The sequence below is a fragment of the Magallana gigas genome, chromosome 4 (assembly GCF_963853765.1).
Source record: "Magallana gigas chromosome 4, xbMagGiga1.1, whole genome shotgun sequence".
Taxonomy (NCBI): domain Eukaryota; kingdom Metazoa; phylum Mollusca; class Bivalvia; order Ostreida; family Ostreidae; genus Magallana; species Magallana gigas.
Window position 1 is genome coordinate 17,871,345 of NC_088856.1, and position 18,621 is coordinate 17,889,965.

General features: G+C 33.7%; 1 long non-coding RNA gene across 1 annotated transcript; it reads left to right on the forward strand.

Annotated features, from left to right (window-relative positions):
• The first annotated feature begins 2,387 nt into the window (after positions 1 to 2,387).
• Positions 2,388 to 6,201, forward strand: LOC136274512 (uncharacterized). Its single transcript, XR_010712909.1, has 2 exons — positions 2,388 to 3,657; positions 5,905 to 6,201. It is a non-coding gene; the product is annotated as an uncharacterized lncRNA (long non-coding RNA).
• The last annotated feature ends 12,420 nt before the right edge of the window (positions 6,202 to 18,621 follow it).

An 18,621-nucleotide genomic window follows, 5' to 3' on the forward strand; every position in this document is an offset into this window, starting at 1 on the left:
AAATTGAGAGTGACTGTACTTGAAGGTTTATCATTGTTGCGTAGATTCATGAAATGAATTTTAATGATTACCAATAGTTAGAGGGATGTCTCTTGTTGGAATTGGTAAGCAATATTAAGGCCCCTAATTTTAAGTACATGAGAAGCAGAAATAAATTGTGAAACTTGCGGCTATGACAGATATGTTGACTTTACAGTGAAATTGAAGGTTACAAACGGGAGGTTATATAACATGAAATGTAGGTGGATGGGATATTATATGCCTATTTAGTATTTACTGGGTATGAGGACAATAGCAAGTTTATTGTCCCCCAAGACAGCAAATATTTAATGAGGCAAAGCCAAGGGAAATAGTAGCTGTTGAATGGGACAATAAACTTGCTATTGTCCGAATAGTCAGTTAATTGGTATTTCATTATACAGAAGAAAACTTTATTTGTCAGCGATGCAGAATTTCTTGATGATAAACAAATTAGAGTTAAATCAAACTTTGTATTTAATGCGGCGATCTTATTAGGTCAGAGGTGTTCCGAGTTTAAGGTGATATGGGACACTTCCATGTTGTGACGTATTGTTTATCGAAATAAACAATAAAATAAAGTGTAATTATATAAGTACATGTAGTTTCTTCTCAAAAATGGTCACCTAACTCCTTAGCACAGTGGGTTAGAGGGTTTACTAGGAACCTGTAAGTCATGAGTTCGAATCCCGCTGGGGTTTTTACAATTTTTACCTTTTCAAATATTTTTAAAAGCTATTTTTGGTTAAATATTGTAAAATTTGAAAATTCTAAACCGGTGAAAATTGTTCAATTATATAGTACTTTAATCCACATTAATATCGACAGATGTCCCATACCACCTTAAAAAGGAGGGAAATCAAATTCTGCTGATGAATGGTTTTGATGACTATTCACCAAGGGCAGATAGCATGGATACTATTTTAAATTAGATAAAAAGGCATGTTTATGCGGGCGCCTTCTAGTGATCAATTTGTCCGTCTGTCCATCTGAGATTGCTTGACTGGAGCATAGCTTCTCTCTCCCCTTGGCCCAATCTGGCTCATACCTCATCCACAGGGTTCCTTTGGTTGAAGGATGCACAGTGACCTTGAACCATGTTTTTAGGTATAAGGTTAAGGTCATAGCAGAATTATATATATAAAATCCTTGTCTGGGGCATATCTTTTTTCCCTTTGGTCCAATCTGGCTAATACTCGCAGAGTGTCTCTATCGTTAAACGATGTGCAGTGACCTTTCATGAAATTTCTAGGTAACGGGTGAAGATCATATCGGATCATGCAAAAATCCTTTTTTGAGAGCATATATAATTTCTACTAACCCCTATTTGGCTCAGACTTCACATAAACAGAGCTTTTGAGTAAAGGGTGAAAGGGTGTGTAGTGACCTTGAACCTATTTTCAGTGAAGAGAAACTGTGAAGGTCACAGCAGAATTATATTTTTAAAAATCCTTGTCCGGAGTATATCTTCTCTCCCTTTGCTCCATTCAGCCTCATACTTCACCCACATGATACCTTTGATCAAAATATATGCAATGACCTCGAATGATATTTGTAGATGAAGAGTCAAGGTCATATCAGAACACACAAAAATCCATATTTTAAGAGCATAGATATACTCTCCTTTTAGCCCCTATTTGGCTAATATTTTACCTTTACAGAGTTTATTGGTTAATGGCGTGCAGTGACCTTGAACCAAGTCTGTCAATGTGAAGGTCATAGCAGATCTTTTTAAAATTAGTTTTAGACAGTAGATTATTTTCCAAATATGCTTAATCTTGGTCAGATTGAACAAAAATGCATGTATGTTAGGGGGAATGAAATTGAATTAAAAGTTCTATGCCAGCTGGAAAAATTTCAAGTTAAAGGTCAAGGTCAAAGCAAAATTCTCTTAAATAACATCAGCGGGGCCCTTTGAAATGTTCACCATTTCAATGTTGTCTGGTTCATAGTAATTTCAAATAAAAATATTCACAGAGGAATAATAAAATAAAGTAAACTATCCATCGATAAGTTTCTGACAATTAATGACGCAACGAGCACACAGTACGAAAGATCAACCCTTTGAAAAGGAGTGAAGAGGAAAAGTTGCTCAGAATTATGTTTTAAACAAAATTGATTTTTTACGTAAATTTTAATTTTGCATTCTGGGTTAAGAAAAAAGATGTAAGTTCAAGGTAAAGTTAACTTGTACCTAAAATGAAATCAAATTTGTTAAGTCGTACTTAACACATTGTTTTTTTTTGTTAAGTCGTTCTTGAAATGGTTAAGGGTTTTTGGTTAAGTCGTACTTAAAACCATTCGGATTATGATAAGTTGTACCAAAAATCATTCGTTTTTTTTTTAATCTTTTTGTACTTAGGTTTCTTTGTTACTTGATTAAGAACTCTGCTTCTTAGACGTACTTCTAGCGTTGCTTTCGACATTAGCGGAAAACCCACTCGTTGCTTTGCAACGAGCTTTGCTCTAGTTTTTTTTTTTTCCCGCAAATTTTGTGCACGAGATTTCTCGAACATTTTTTGTCTGATTGCTATGAAACTTTCAGGGTATGTAGATGATATTAATATCTCTAGACGTTTTTTTCAAATTTTTAAAATTCACTTCCGGTTATGAGTTATTGCCCTTTAATTAAAAATTGGGGGGTCTTTTGTCCAGAGTTGATCTCGGGAACTACAGATGACAGATGCATGAAATTTGGCGAAATTGTCGGTAACATTTTATAATTTTGCTGGCATGAAAATTTTGGTAATTTCTTCGTTAGTTTTTGAGCTATTTGTCGCCAAAATTTAAGATTTTTTCGGGGCTGAAATTTTGTTGCTTTTTGTATTATAACCTTTAAACTAAAAATATTTTGTTAATACATATAGAACAAAAGTTGTTTAGAATAACGAGAGCTTTCATTTAAAATTAAGAAAAAAGGGCTGGCCCCTATAATTAGGGGTCAGCAGCTCATACACGTATTTTTCTGATAGCAAAAATCGTTATCATTTTATGAAAAAAAAATAATTTAGTTATTGTTAATATATTAAATAATGTCATTTGGTATCAAATTAAACAAGTTCTGTCCTATATTTTTTTTCAAATTTCATAAAACAAATATGTGAGAATCGTACATGAACGAGTTAATATGTCTACATAGACACACAAGCGAACAAATGCCACATTAAGGCCCAGGCATTTACTGCATTACGTTGTGTTGCGTCTTAGATAAATTGTTGTGATTCAATTTCATTTTTTTCATCTATATCATTTATGAATTCAATGAACACACATTATTTAAACGTTCTATGTGCAACTATTTGTCGGGGCGCCCCTGTTTGTGACCCCCGCGCGCGCGCGCCGAATGTAAACAGTAACGAACGGCATTGTAGAAAAGAGAGAGCCGTAATGCAGAAGAGAAGTTGTGTATTCTTTCGGTGTACACATGCATTTTCAATTTGCTGTGAAACATATGAACATGCACAGGGAACAATACTACATATTTGTTTAAGGAGGATATTTTTCTCGTGTGAATCGTTTACGAGGAAATTCTGACAGCCACACTCTTCTGTCGACGATCAGCCGTTGATAAGCTACGAGTAATAAAGGAGAAAAGATGGACATTAAAGTGTGTGATTTATGTGGATGTTACTGAAGAAGGTGAGGCTTTTACTCCTTTTAAAGTTTCTTGTTAACTGGTTAAAATTTAGTATATAGTATAGATGTACATGTAAGTACGTGCACACTGTTAGATGTTTTTGTTATGGTGTGGGTGTTTGTTTACTAACGTGTAATTTTTACATGTTTCATGGGTGTTTAGACTGGCTCGAGGTTCATGGGGGACTGGAAAGGGTAACTGAATTTATCTATTTAAAAAAATAACAGATTGTGAATTTTCAACTCAAAATGCAAAGCAGGGTCTAATTAGAAACATATCATATATTCTTGTGCAGAGGACTCCAAATGTAGTCATGAATACCCTGTAGACATAACTTCAAGTAAATAAAATTGTATACTTCAGACTTCAGAGTTAAAACATGACTTTAATATCTTTATGATGCCGATCATTGTATCATAAAAGAGGTATAGCAGACCAACGGGTACCCGGTACATGTACTTGTACATGTAGGTTACAAGTTAGAACTATGCCTACCATTCTACCAGTTCACATAATTTTTCTTGTTTAGCAGTTATGATGTGTACTTAAATTGTCCTTGTTAATGTTTTAAATGTAATTTTTTATTCTCTTTTTTTAATCTGACTACTGGCAGTACTGGCGTGCGAGCAGTTCTCGCCGAGGACCATTTCTCGCTGGTGCACTGTTACATCATATTTTCGTATATAATTTTATGTGTTGATAAAATGACGTAACAATGCACTGGTGAGAAATGGTACTCGGCGAGAACTAATCGCACGCCAATATTGATTAATTACAGACAAAAACTGAAGGTTGCGAGTGTTATTTTTAATTGAACAACATTGTTTAAAATAATTCTTTATATATGTGACGATCAGACCGGTTTGAATACCAGTGCCAGATAGCTCAGTTGGTAGAGCACCTGACTAGAGATTCAGGGGGCCCAGGTTCAAATCCCTTCATTATTTCTCCCATCCTGTTACAATATTGGTGTTGTGACCAACCCCTGGAACTAACAGGTTAACTCGATCCTGCCAGGGATGATCTTCGAGGGTGAGATCATTAAAGGGGGAGGAATGTGACGGTCAGACTGGTTTGAATACCGGTGCCAGATACATGTAGCTCAGTTGGTAGAGCACTTGACTAGAGATTCAGAGGGCCAGGTTCGAATCCCACTTTGTTCCAACGTTATTTCTCCCATCTTTTATATATACATGTATATCAGATATATGACAGATGATTAAGGTCATCACATGTTTTGCAAGATGCAATAAGTGTTAAAAACCTTTACTTTACAACAGAATACATTTAAGTGAATATTTGTTTCTTGTTATTATTTGGTGTGGTTTTCTTGACAGTGTCGCATAAACAATTTACCCGCTCCTAAAACACAAACTTTCTTTTTGTGGATTCAGCTTACCGCTGATTGGCTGCTGTTGCAGCAGACAAATAAGATATGCACGCACAAAACACAATGAACTTATCAGAGAATGAGTTGAGTTTATTTAAACTGTTGGAATTTGGGTATTTTTTTTAAAAATGTATACTTGTGACAAAACATATATGTGGTACATACAGCTGTAGCTTTATGAAGAAAATTTTGGTTAGACCATATATACCTATCATGCAAGTAAATGATATTTACAAAAAACTTGCAATTTATGGCGCACGAAATATACGCTAGTTTTATAAAGATTGACATACATGTAATGTACCACATTCTTTGAAAAATAATCTATTAAAAATTCTTCATTAAGTTTACTCATACATGTTTTATGCTTATTACACGTAGTATTGTTTTTAAAACATGTAATTTATAAGAAAATAAACAAAAACCCTCGCTAAATTTATTTGCAAACAAAAAATACACAGTAGAATTGATAAAAAATGGTATACCAGAAGCTAATACCAGTACATGTACTTTGACGCTGTTCGGTGGGTAATATTCGTTTGTAATTTACGAATTGAAATATTGACTGTTGCACTACAAGTATGGTAATAAACTCTCTCTCTCTCAAACTCTCTCTCTTTCTCAATTTGATAAGTGTTTATACCTATGAAAAATTTTTAATATTATATTATGACTTGATATGCAAATTTTTGATCTTGTACTGCCTAAATGTAATGTCATGTATTGGGATATGTCATACTTATTACACTGCATGGTCAGTGTATTCTTTACAGAAATACTATGCATATGTTAATGTAAACACAGCTATTACTAGTACATGTATGTAAACACAGCTAATTATTTTTTTTATTTATTTCAGCTCAAAACAGACTCTTGTTACCACATGGCTTTTACCGGTACCTGTTGATTCTTGTGGGTCAGCTCCTGAGATTAACCTGTCACCTCTATCCACATGCATATTCCTTGTGTTCTACAGACTATTTACTGGTAATTCAAATTAAATCCGATAATGCATGAACAATAATGGAACTTGAAGAAAGCATCATGCCATGTTGTGGTTTGTGTTTGATAAGAAATTATGAAAACAAAATTAAGGCTGTTTAAAGAAATTCATAATTGCTGTGAAAATTTGTTTTTCAATAAAAGTATACAATTATGTTTCCTTTATTTTTTATTTCATAAAGATATTTAGATGTGTTTACATAATTGAAACCCCCCCCCCCCCCCCCCTCTATTTAATTGTCTGCATTAAGATTACATGTAGGATATGTAAATGTACATTTGACTTTGAAATAACATCTGCTATGATAATTACTTTTGAAATGAACAAGAAACAACCTATTTCTACCTTTCTAAGGTATATATGCATAAAAAAGTAGAAAAACATGTCAAATTTGAACATTTTTCATTGAAATCAACTCTGTCTCCAGCTACCTGGGTGTGTTTGAATTTAATTCTAATTTAAGGCAGATGTCTAACTTGTAGGTTGTAACTTACTGTTTTAGCATGGTTAGAAGAAGACTAGAAATCAGAATAGATTAGATATTCACTAAATATGATTGTTAGCTTACTTTTTTCATGAAAACAAGAAATCACAAGCAGGACAGCTGTCTATTTGTTAATTAAAATGGTACAAATCATACAATAAACAAATAAAGATCACATTTTAGAATCATTGATGATTGTTTTCAAATATGTGTGAGAAATGTCTCAAGGAAATTGCCACATGTTTCATAAAATTAGGTAAAACATTTCAAACCATGACTTTTTATGAAAATCAAAAGATTGGGGGGTGGGGGGTATACATGTAAGGGTATTTCTAAGTGATGTGAAGCTTTTATCATGATTATATCATGTAGGCATATGTTGTATTGAATAAGGTTTCTTTTTAAAGGTGGTTGAACAAAAGTTGACCTCTAAAAGGTCAGATAAAGATGTTTTACTATGGAGAACCCTGTAAATCTGTGTTTACTAAAGGAAATTGGAAATGGTGGGTTCACTTAAATGGCCATATTTTTATTAAACCTCAATGGAATTGGCAATATGTGGTATTCTTTTTCTCAGAATTGCATTAGCTTTCTTATTCTAAGACAAACCGTCTTTTCATAAAAATGTTAGTGTACTAAGTTAAAGATACAAGGAACAGTTTCGGATAAAGTACCGTCAATATTTTGTAAAATTGAGAGTGACTGTACTTGAAGGTTTATCATTGTTGCGTAGATTCATGAAATGAATTTTAATGATTACCAATAGTTAGAGGGATGTCTCTTGTTGGAATTGGTAAGCAATATTAAGGCCCCTAATTTTAAGTACATGAGAAGCAGAAATAAATTGTGAAACTTGTGGCTATGACAGATATGTTGACTTTACAGTGAAATTGAAGGTTACAAACGGGAGGTTATATAACATGAAATGTAGGTGGATGGGATATTATATGCCTATTTAGTATTTACTGGGTATGAGGACAATAGCAAGTTTATTGTCCCCCAAGACAGCAAATATTTAATGAGGCAAAGCCAAGGGAAATAGTAGCTGTTGAATGGGACAATAAACTTGCTATTGTCCGAATAGTCAGTTAATCGGTATTTCATTATACAGAAGAAAACTTTATTTGTCAGCGATGCAGAATTTCTTGATGATAAACAAATTAGAGTTAAATCAAACCTTGTATTTAATGCGGCGATCTTATTAGGTCAGAGGTGTTCCGAGTTTAAGGTGATATGGGACACTTCCATGTTGTGACGTATTGTTTATCGAAATAAACAATAAAATGAAGTGTAATTATATAAGTACATGTAGTTTCTTCTCAAAAATGGTCACCTAACTCCTTAGCACAGTGGGTTAGAGGGTTTACTAGGAACCTGTAAGTCATGAGTTCGAATCCCGCTGGGGTTTTTGCAATTTTTACCTTTTCAAATATTTTTAAAAGCTATTTTTTGGTTAAATATTGTAAAATTTGAAAATTCTAAACCGGTGAAAAGTTTTCAATTATATAGTACTTTAATCCACATTAATATCGACAGATGTCCCATACCACCTTAAAAAGGAGGGAAATCAAATTCTGCTAATGAATGGTTTTGATGACTATTCACCATGGGCAGATAGCATGGATACTATTTTAGATAAAAAGGCATGTTTATGCGGGCGCCTTCTAGTGATCAATTTGTCGGTCTGTCCATCCGAGATGGCTTGACAGGAGCATAGCTTCTCTCCCCTTGGCCCAATCTGGCTCATACCTCATCCACAGGGTTCCTTTGGTTGAAGGATGTGCAGTGACCTTGAACCATGTTTTTAGGTATAAGGTTAAGGTCATAGCAGAATTATATATATAAAATCCTTGTCTGGGGCATATCTTTTTTCCCTTTGGTCCAATCTGGCTAATACTCACAGAGTGTCTCTATGGTTAAACGATGTGCTGTGACCTTGCATGAAATTTCTAGGTAACGGGTGAAGATCATATCGGATCATGCAAAAATCCTTTTTTGAGAGCATATATAATTTCTACTAACCCCTATTTGGCTCAGACTTCACATAAGCAGAGCTTTTGAGTAAAGGGTGAAAGGGTGTGTAGTGACCTTGAACCTATTTTCAGTGAAAAGAAACTGTGAAGGTCATATCAGAATTATATTTTTAAAAATCCTTGTCCGGAGTATATCTTCTCTCCCTTTTCTCCATTCAGCCTCATACTTTACCCACATGATGCCTTTGTTCAAAATATATGCAATGACCTCGAATGATATTTGTAGATGAAGAGTCAAGGTCATATCAGATCACACAAAAATCCATATTTTAAGAGCATAGATATACTCTCCTTTTAGCCCCTATTTGGCTAATATTTTACCTTTACAGAGTTTATTGGTTAATGGCGTGCAGTGACCTTGAACCAAGTCTGTCAATGTGAAGGTCATAGCAGATCTTTTTAAAATTAGTTTTAAATAGTAGATTATTTTCCAAATCTGCTTAATCTTGGTCAGATTGAACAAAAATGCATGTATGTTAGGGGGAATGAAATTGAATTAAAAGTTCTATGCCAGCTGGAAAAATTTCAAGTTATAGGTCAAGGTCAAAGCAGAATTCTCTGAAATAACATAAGCGGGGCCCTTTGAAATGTTCACCATTTCAATGTTGTCTGGTTCATAGTAATTTTACATAGAAAATATTCACAGAAGTACAGTAGAGTAAACTTAACATCGATAAGTTTCTGACAATTAATGACGCAACGAGCACACAGTACGAAAGGTCAACCTTTTGAAAAGCAGTGAAGAGGAAAAGTTGCTCAGAATTATGTTTTAAACAAAATTGATTTTTTACATAAATTTTAATTTTGCATTCTGGGTAAAGAAAAAAGATGTTAGTTCAAGGTAAAGTAAACTTGTACCTAAAATGAAGTCAAATTTGTTAAGTCGTACTTAAACACATTGGGTTTTTTTGTTAAGTCGTTTTTGAAATGGTTAAGGGTTTTTGGTTAAGTCGTACTTAAAAACATTCGGATCATTTTAAGTTGTACCAAGAATCATTCGATTTTTTTATCTTTTTGTACTTAGGTTTCTTTGTTACTAGATTAAGAACTCTGCTTCTTAGACGTACTTCTAGCGTTGCTTTCGACATTAGCGGAAAACCCACTCGTTGCTTTGCAACGAGCTTTGCTCTAGTTCTTCGCTATTTTTCTTTTTTTTCCAACAAATTTTGTGCACGCGATTTCTCAAAAATGACTCAACCGATTTTCATCAAACTTTCAGATATGATAGATACGGATCTAAACTTTATACGTAATTTTTTATTTTGATGACGTCATTTCCGTTTTTGATATATTGACGTTTTAGCGATTTTCAGAGGGTCGGCTTGTCCTGGGATCTTCTCCTTAACGATTGAAGATATTGAGTTCAAACTTTCAGGGATTGTAGTCGAAAGATTGTAGATGTGTCTTTAGGTATTCATTTTTGTCTGACTCAAAAGGCGCTGAAGCTCGCCTGGACCCGAAAATTGAGATTAAAAAAACGTCGTTATTTTTTCTGGTTTTCTTTGTTTATCTCTTTTCTGAAAAATATTTTGTTAAAACATGTAATGTAAAAAACGTTTGTATTTACATGACCTTTTCTTTGAAATCAAGAAAAAGGGGCTGGCTCCTCAAATAAGGGGTCAAAAGGGCTCTAAAGTCTTTAATCTGTAGCTCTTTACTGAGAGATATTTTGTTAAATGTTATAGAAGCAGATATGTTTATCTCACAGTTATGTATCCACGCAATGTAATGATTTTGTCATGTATTACATAACTAGGGGTTTTTAGGGGCCAAAAGTATAAAATTTTGATCACCCATATCTCAGAAAGAAAAAATATTTTGTAATGCAATACAGAAGAAAAGTTGTTGAAAATGATGTTCTTAACGATATGCAACCTTCAAAATTTCGTCGAACGGCCCCTATAAGGGAATAAGGGATCGGCCCCTAAAACCTTCTTTCTCATATATCTCCAGAATGCTAACGAATTTCTAAACACTTGTTGAACAAAATATGTATAGAATTAGATGACCTTTCATATGATATCAAGAAAAAGGGGCTGGCCCCTTAAATAAGGGAACCAAAGGGCTCTAAAGTCTTTTACATATATCCTTTTACTCAGGGATATTTTGTGAAATGTTATAGAAGCAAATATGTTTATCTTACATTTATGTATCTAAGTAATGTAAGGATTTTATCATGTGTTATGTAATTAGGGGTTTTTAGGGGCCAAAAGTCCGAAAATTTGATCACCCATATCTCAGAAAGGAAAAATATTTTGAAATGCAGTATAGAAGAAAAGTTGTTCAAAATAATGTTCTTAACGAAATGCAACCTTCAAAATTTCGTCAAACGGCCCCTATAAGGGGATAAGGGATCGGCCCCTAAAACCTTCTTTCTCATATATCTCCAGAACATTAACGAATTTCTAAACACTTGTTGAATAAAATTGTTTAGAATAAAATGACCTTTCAAATGATATCAAGAAAAAGGGGCTGGCCTCTTAAATAAGGAGACCAAAGGGCTCTAAAGTCTTTTATCTGTAGCCATTTACTGAGAGATATTTTGTGAAATGTTTTAGAAGCAAATATGATTACCTTACAGTTATGTATCCAAGAAATGTAAGGATTTTATCATGTGTTATGAAATTAGGGGTTTATAGGGGCCAAAGGTCCCAAAATTTGATCAACCAGACCTCAGAAAGGAATTTTTTTTTTAAATGCAGTATAGAAGAAAAGTTGTTCAAAATAATGTTCTTAACGAAATGCAACCTTCAAAATTTCGTCAAACGGCCCCTATAAGGGGATAAGGGATCGGCCCCTAAAACCTTCTTTCTCATATATCTCTAGAACGATACCGAATTTCTAAACACTTGTTGAACAAAATGTGTTTAGAATTAGATGACCTTTCAAATGATATCAAGAAAAAGGGGCTGGCCTCTTAAATTAGGGAACCAAAGGGCTCTAAAGTATTTTACCTATATCCTTTTACTCAGAGCCATTTTGTTATAGGTTATTAAAGCTAGATTAGGTATAATACGTTAATATATCCTAACAACATAATGATTTTCTCATCTTTTCTATCTTAATTGGAAGAGTGCAAGTATTTAAAAAAGCAATGTCAGAGAACTTATAAAAAGAGATACCAAAAAAAAAAAAAAAACATTAGTACTCCACTCCTTTTTTCATATCATGTTTTCTTGTCGAAAATCAAAGTCAATGACGTCACATATCCTTATAATAATCGTACGGAAGACCTCCTCGTTGCTCGCAACGAGATCGTGTCTAGTTATTTTTTTTTTCTTCTAGACGCCAACTTTGATCCTTAATATCTCGCTCGTTTGTTCACCGATTGTTTTGAAATTTTCAGGACTGATAACATGCCGCGTGATGTTGTCGTTGCATATTTTAGTTGAGGAAAATCCCCATTCGGTTTTGAGTTATTCCCCTTTTAGTAAAATTTAACGACTTCTTTTGTCCAGGGGGGTTTAGCTATAACGATGGCTGGCAGAGTCTCAAAGATGGGCTGGTTTGGAAGCTAATACATTGAATTTGTGCGAGATATATTTTATTTATTATTTAAATGCAAATAAAAGGGGTGGTATAGATGTTGAAACAAAGGCAAGAAAAAAATTCAAAAAAAATCGCGTATTTTCCGTGTTAGTTTCCTACCTGATAAAAATTTGTTATAACATGTATTTTAAAAGATCTTGGTCTTACCAAGACCTTTCATTCGGTATACAGAAAAAGGGGCTGGCCCCTATAATTACGGAGTTAGATGCGTCAAAAGTTTCTTGTCAATAACTTGTAAAGGCATAAAAATTTCTAATGCATTATTGAAGCAAAGTTGTAAAGAAATTAATTTTGAATCCTTCCGTGGTATTCAATTTAATGTTTTCGTAATTTATAGCCAGTATTTGCAGAAACAATTGTTGTCAGTTCGGTCCATTTTTGTGGGGGTGCGCACGTTTAGGAGGTTATGAAAGGGCTTTTTGTAATGCACTAACTGATACATGCAGCGCGCAAAAATAATTCTACATAAAATTCCCAAATGTTTTTATTCATATGTACATATTCATTTCATAAAGATGAACGTCTTTGACCTTATTTTTGTTGTTTGTTTCATAACTGTGCCCCTTTCTATATTTAGATGCATTACGAGACTCAGGTAACCGATCGATAGAAGAGTCGCTAGCTGTATTCAGGCCGTCGCCTTGACGACAGTGCATATGCTTGTAGAGCTGGACGTACACATGTTTAACGCCCCACTGTGTTACTGTAACAGAGACATTTTGAATTGTTTCAGTACTGGGAGATGTGTTAATTAAATGGTTCGAATGCATGGTAATTAAACTCAACTTTTCTACAGTACGCATGCACGGCCGTCATATAAAGCACAATGTGTATTACTGACATGACAAATGTACGCTGGCAATTTAAACGAACGCGGGATTGCTCCCGATAGAACATTTCTTTTAAAGCAAAACAAAATACTGATTTCCGATGGATATGATATTATCATCGTGGAGATGATTTTAAAAAGTGAACTTAATATTCGTATACGATTATATTTGAATCCAAAGCCGCTATTTTTAAGTAACGGTTATTAGGGATACATGTATTAATTATGACTTGCCCCGCGTTTCACGTTTTTTACTTGCAATGCATCTACAAACGAAAATACCAAACAACCTTCGGCAGCAATTTATAAATAATTTATTACATACTAGTACACAATATTAAAGAGATAATTAAATAAATTGTGCTTTATAATTGTACTCGCTATCTTCCGTGGAAATAATGGCAGGGAAAAAATGTTGTTCAATGTTCATCAAAAACGATGTAGCCTTAGCAATCGAAAATAATTAACAAACTGTATATTGATAGATTGACACATTAACAAACATTCAGACCCGCAATGTATTTTTTGCAAATTCTATAAAATGTAGACTCAATAAGTTAATTTTTCCGTTTGGGGTATTTTGAATCACATGTGTACGCTATGTGTACATGTACATATAGATTAATAGCCATATAGATAAACACTTTCAGTGTTGAATTTTTAAAAGATATTTTGTACATGCAAAGCAATCCAATGCAAGGGCTATTAAATTCGAACAATGTGCATACGATAGGGATCGAACTGATACTGGTTCTGCTTGTTCTACAAACAGCGAATGAAATGCGAAGTATTAGGGTGTTATTTTTTAAACAAATAAGTATTGCTCTCTTAAAACCTTGCATTACTAAACAAAGTATTTCATCGGAAGCATTATTAGTTACCTTAGCTGCATATATGTAGCTCTCCTTCTGGAAAAATTGAGTACCATCCGAAATTTTTCATAGCAATAGCTTTCCAAAAAGCTTGCCTGACTACCCAAATTTATTCAATGGAAGCATGCATGTATCAATTAGACTATCTTATAAGAAATGAAATTTAATTTTCGCTGCGGATCATAAATTATTAAACTGAACGTGCAGAGTTTAGAAGCAATTTCAATCTTTTTCTTCGATCGAGTGCATGTACCTGTATATCACTGGAAATTAAATCATTTCATTATTTTAAATCATTTTAGGAATGTACATGTATCGAATAATCTCAAACAGCCAAATTGAAAATTGAATTTGTTATATATTAGATGCAAAATCAAAGACATTTTGTTATTTCTAACCATATAGGAAAGGATATTCAAACACGTACATGTAGCATCGTTATTTGAAAGTGTGTGTGGGGGGGGGGGGGGGGGGTTTAGGTGGGCAGCTTCATCAAAAAAAAATCTTGACAAGGAATTTAAAAAATGGGGAATTTTGAATATCCTAATCCGTAGGTGGGAGGGGGTATTTACATTTTAACTTCAATTTAATTCAATTAGAATTACTTTATTTTTTGGTTCCATTTATTACATGCTCCGACAAAAGTGAAAGATCCATGATATCTCTATTTATTATATGACCAGTTAAGAAAATTGAGTGGGTAAGACCATCTACACATCATGTGCTCTGGCCTAACTTGGACTCGCCCACTAATCGGCGAGCCAAAATTATGAATGAGACGTATTATGGCGCGAAGTCTTTCTTTACCATTCACGCAACAGCTGAGATCTCAGATAGATCCATCGGCATAGATCCACTGGGAGGGTGTCAACTAATAACTACATATATTATACTTTGGATAGAATGTTTTAGAAGAAATCTATCGAATTAACATACACACTTAATTGACTAGCAATTGTTAGATGTACATTTACATTTGTACACGCGAGTGAAACCCTTTTCCAGATGAATGAAATCGCCCAATTGATCGAAAATCGGGTCACACGTACCCCACTTCGGCGAATTACTTGTACGTAGCCCCTCCAGTAAATATTCCAATTATATGAATTTATATTTGTTTTAATTAATCCAAACTGATGATTCTTTGTTAATGATGATAATCCAACACCAACTATTACTTACATTGTACTACTTAGACAATGTGTATCATCTTGCGATGACACCTCCCTCTTTTTTTTTTGACCTTTCAAATATGGCAATCTATTTTTAAATCAGGATTACACACGTGCAATGTGAAATGCCCTTTTAATTGAACACTCTTGCTCATTGTGCTTATTACATCCCATATAACGTTTTCATCAATTATGAATATAAATGTTGACACATTAAAGATGCATCCTCAGGCAATTATCAATTCAAGCTTGTGGGTCCCCCCCCCCACTTTTTCTCACAGCAACTAATTTTTTTAAAATTTGCTTATAAAAAATTGAATTATCAAGGATGTAAAAAATTTATATAAAAATAAGGAAATTAGGATTGAAATTGGGAGTTTTTTTTTTTTTTTTGCTTGTCAAGATTTTTTGGATGAGTCTGCCCCCCCCCCCCCCCCACACTTTCAAAAAGGATGCTACGTGCCTGCATAAAGATAACAACATTCAAGGGCCTTCCGTCATTTTCAAGCCATGATAAACATGATAAAAAGGACTCTCAAAATAAGAAAATAGACGCAAAGTAAACTGCATTCATGGCATATGTTCACATTGTATGATGTGTCTCAAAATTCCTATTTTGGACTCGTCCACTATAACTACGAAAAAATTAATGAATGAGACATCCTGATTCTGGCGCGGAGTCTTGTAAATGAAATTTCAATTGATCTGAATGGATTTTTCCGTGAGGGTCGGGGAACTAGGTATAAAAACAAATTTAATCGTTCAAAGTTTTGAATTGTTAACAACGATATATCAGATCGAATGTTTTAGAGCGATTTATAAATCCAAAATACAGTCATTTTTAATCTGTTGACGCGTGAGCATATGTATTAAGTAGGCGGGCATCCCTACACTCTATTAATTGAAGACAAATGAAATCGCGTCCAGCAGAACTCCCTGGCATTTTAGTGTTTGTTATTATAAATTTATGATTTTGTTTGTTAATAACAATTCAACATCAATTATTAATTAACAATGTACACTCTAGTACGCTTATACACAGTTTTGTTGCGATGACCCCCCCCCCCCCCCCTCCCCGGACATTATACCTATTTTTAAATCAGGATTACACACGTGCTTGCATGTGCAGAAGACAATCTGGAACTTAACTGATAACTATATCATCTCTTTGGAGATTTATTTCTCCGTAAGCAAATACGTGTAGTAACTGATACATGCAATTGTGAAAACCATAGAGGAATGCATAATCTGCGCATAATAACTAACTGCTTGATGCAATATTTCTTTTTTCCAACATGTTTTAAGTCAATGATAATATGAAAATATATGCTTGACTTCATATCGGAAATTACTCATTTTCTTTATTCCCCTTTTCAATAAACAAAACAAACCAACAGACCAAATTGATCCAGATAAATAAATTATCAAAAATAAACCTAAAAAACAAACTACACTTTCATCCTTCACCCACAATATTGCCTTTTCGATATTTGTCATCGTGGTAGATCCGTGTAACAATCTATTAAGTAGGTGCTTGCACGACATAGAACCGGCCCTTGCTGATCAACGTTTTCATTAACACATATAAAGGAAAAAAAAATATTTAGATTTTTTCTTGGATTTATTTTGATGTAAATAAAAAAGAGAAGAAATTAGTTCTATAATATATATGCGATGTAAATCTTTTTTCCACGCAATATTTCGTATAAAACAACGAAGAGTAGTATCTTGAAACTTCATTCAAAATTTGATTAGACCTTTAAATTGTAAAATGCTAACATTGAAAATTGTGCCCGATTTCTTTTTTTTTAAGATAAAACTTTATTTAAAAAACTGATTCTTTGAGACAAAATAAATAAACATAATCAGTTTGATATTCTCTAAGTGCAGTTCTGTAGCTCTTAGTCTGAAAAAGAATCCGATGGACGACCTAGGACCCAGATCGTCCATCCAAATTTCTTGAATATTGCCATTTCTTTCGTACGCGGACGCATGTTGGCCGAATACTCACCAAGACTAAATGGTTCGTATTTTAAGTTTTAACTGCGTTTAAAGGTAATATTGGAATTCCGATAATTTTGAAAATGATTAATTAAATAAAAATGGTTAAAATTACCGTCAAATTACCGGCATCGGCCTTCCCCATGCGCGAATCAAGAAGAGTAGGGTGAGGGTTCCAGACCCCACCCCAACCCCCGCAAAATTTCTTTCCATTACATGTACAATATAAAATTACAAAAATATGCCTCGGACATCCCCAGGCAAACTCAAATAACCGTCAGACACTCAACCCCCACCCCAGGAAAATTTTTCTTATCTGCGCATGCCCCCTCCCCCCCCCCCCCCCCCTCAAAAAACAAAATTATTCTTCAGAACCCCCTGTAAAATTTCCAGGATCTCCGCATACATTCTAAAAGATTCATTGGCCCTTGCTTTCGATAAAAAATGCGAGTAAAATGTTTGGTCTTTTTACGTTCATACCGGGCATACCCACTGTGTGATTATAATCGTCGTCCATATTCTGTGTATATTGAGTCAATTATGATGATTCGATAAGTTTCTCAAAATAAAATGCACATGCAAAAAAACAACATGCGGCGAATCATCAAACTTCAGACAACTTTTAAAGATCTGTATTTGCTTATATACATGTACTTTGTTTCTTTTACACAGTGTTTATACATCTAATATTGCACCATGGTCAGGTATCAATTTTTATATTACGTCACAAGTATGACGCAGCTACGACGGAAGACCTAATCGTTGCTTGCAACGAGCTCGTCTCTAGTATTCTTTTTATATTCTTTATTTGCACAAGACATACATCTTATGGCATAGGTTATTACATATAAACAATAGCAATATTGAAATAACGGTATTGGTACATGTATATGTACATGTAAAGTACATTGCTAATGAATAATTCGGCCTAAAGTAGAAAAATTTCTACTTCTGTATGAAAAAATATATCTAAAACTTTGGAAACGAAAAACAGAACCAAGGACGGATTGTCGCAAACAACGATTTATGTAGTTTGAAATATTAATTTTTTTTCCATAGGCGAAATTATTAATTGGCAATGAAAGATGCTTTCCGGTTTTATAAATGAGCTTTGAATTCTAAAATTATAAAAAGATCTTAGAATTTATTAAAAAAATTTAGACACAAAAAAATACAGGAAACTAAAATAGATTGAATTCAGTTCCATGTTACGCAAAAATTGTAATTATTATACGGTAATGTTTTATAAAAGGTTTGGTAATATAACTTATCATACAGTTACTTTTACATAATGATGAAGTAAATAATATGCTAAACAAGAGCCATATACCATCTTAAAAGATGAAATTCAGTTATCTCTCTTTGCTTAGTATTCTATATTGCATACATGTATCAACGCAGGAAACAATTTGACCAAAAAATATAAAAATTATTTCAATCAAACTTACACCAACCCGTCCCCAAAGGGGTAACTTGACGCACGTGATATAAATTTAAAATCTGATTTTTTCTATGAATTATATGCATATATTCTCTTTGCTTTGTTATTCAAGGTTATAGACAAATTGAGTGTAATAAAAATTGGTTGTGTTAAATAAAACTAAATAAATATTTTCAATATTTTGCTTAAATT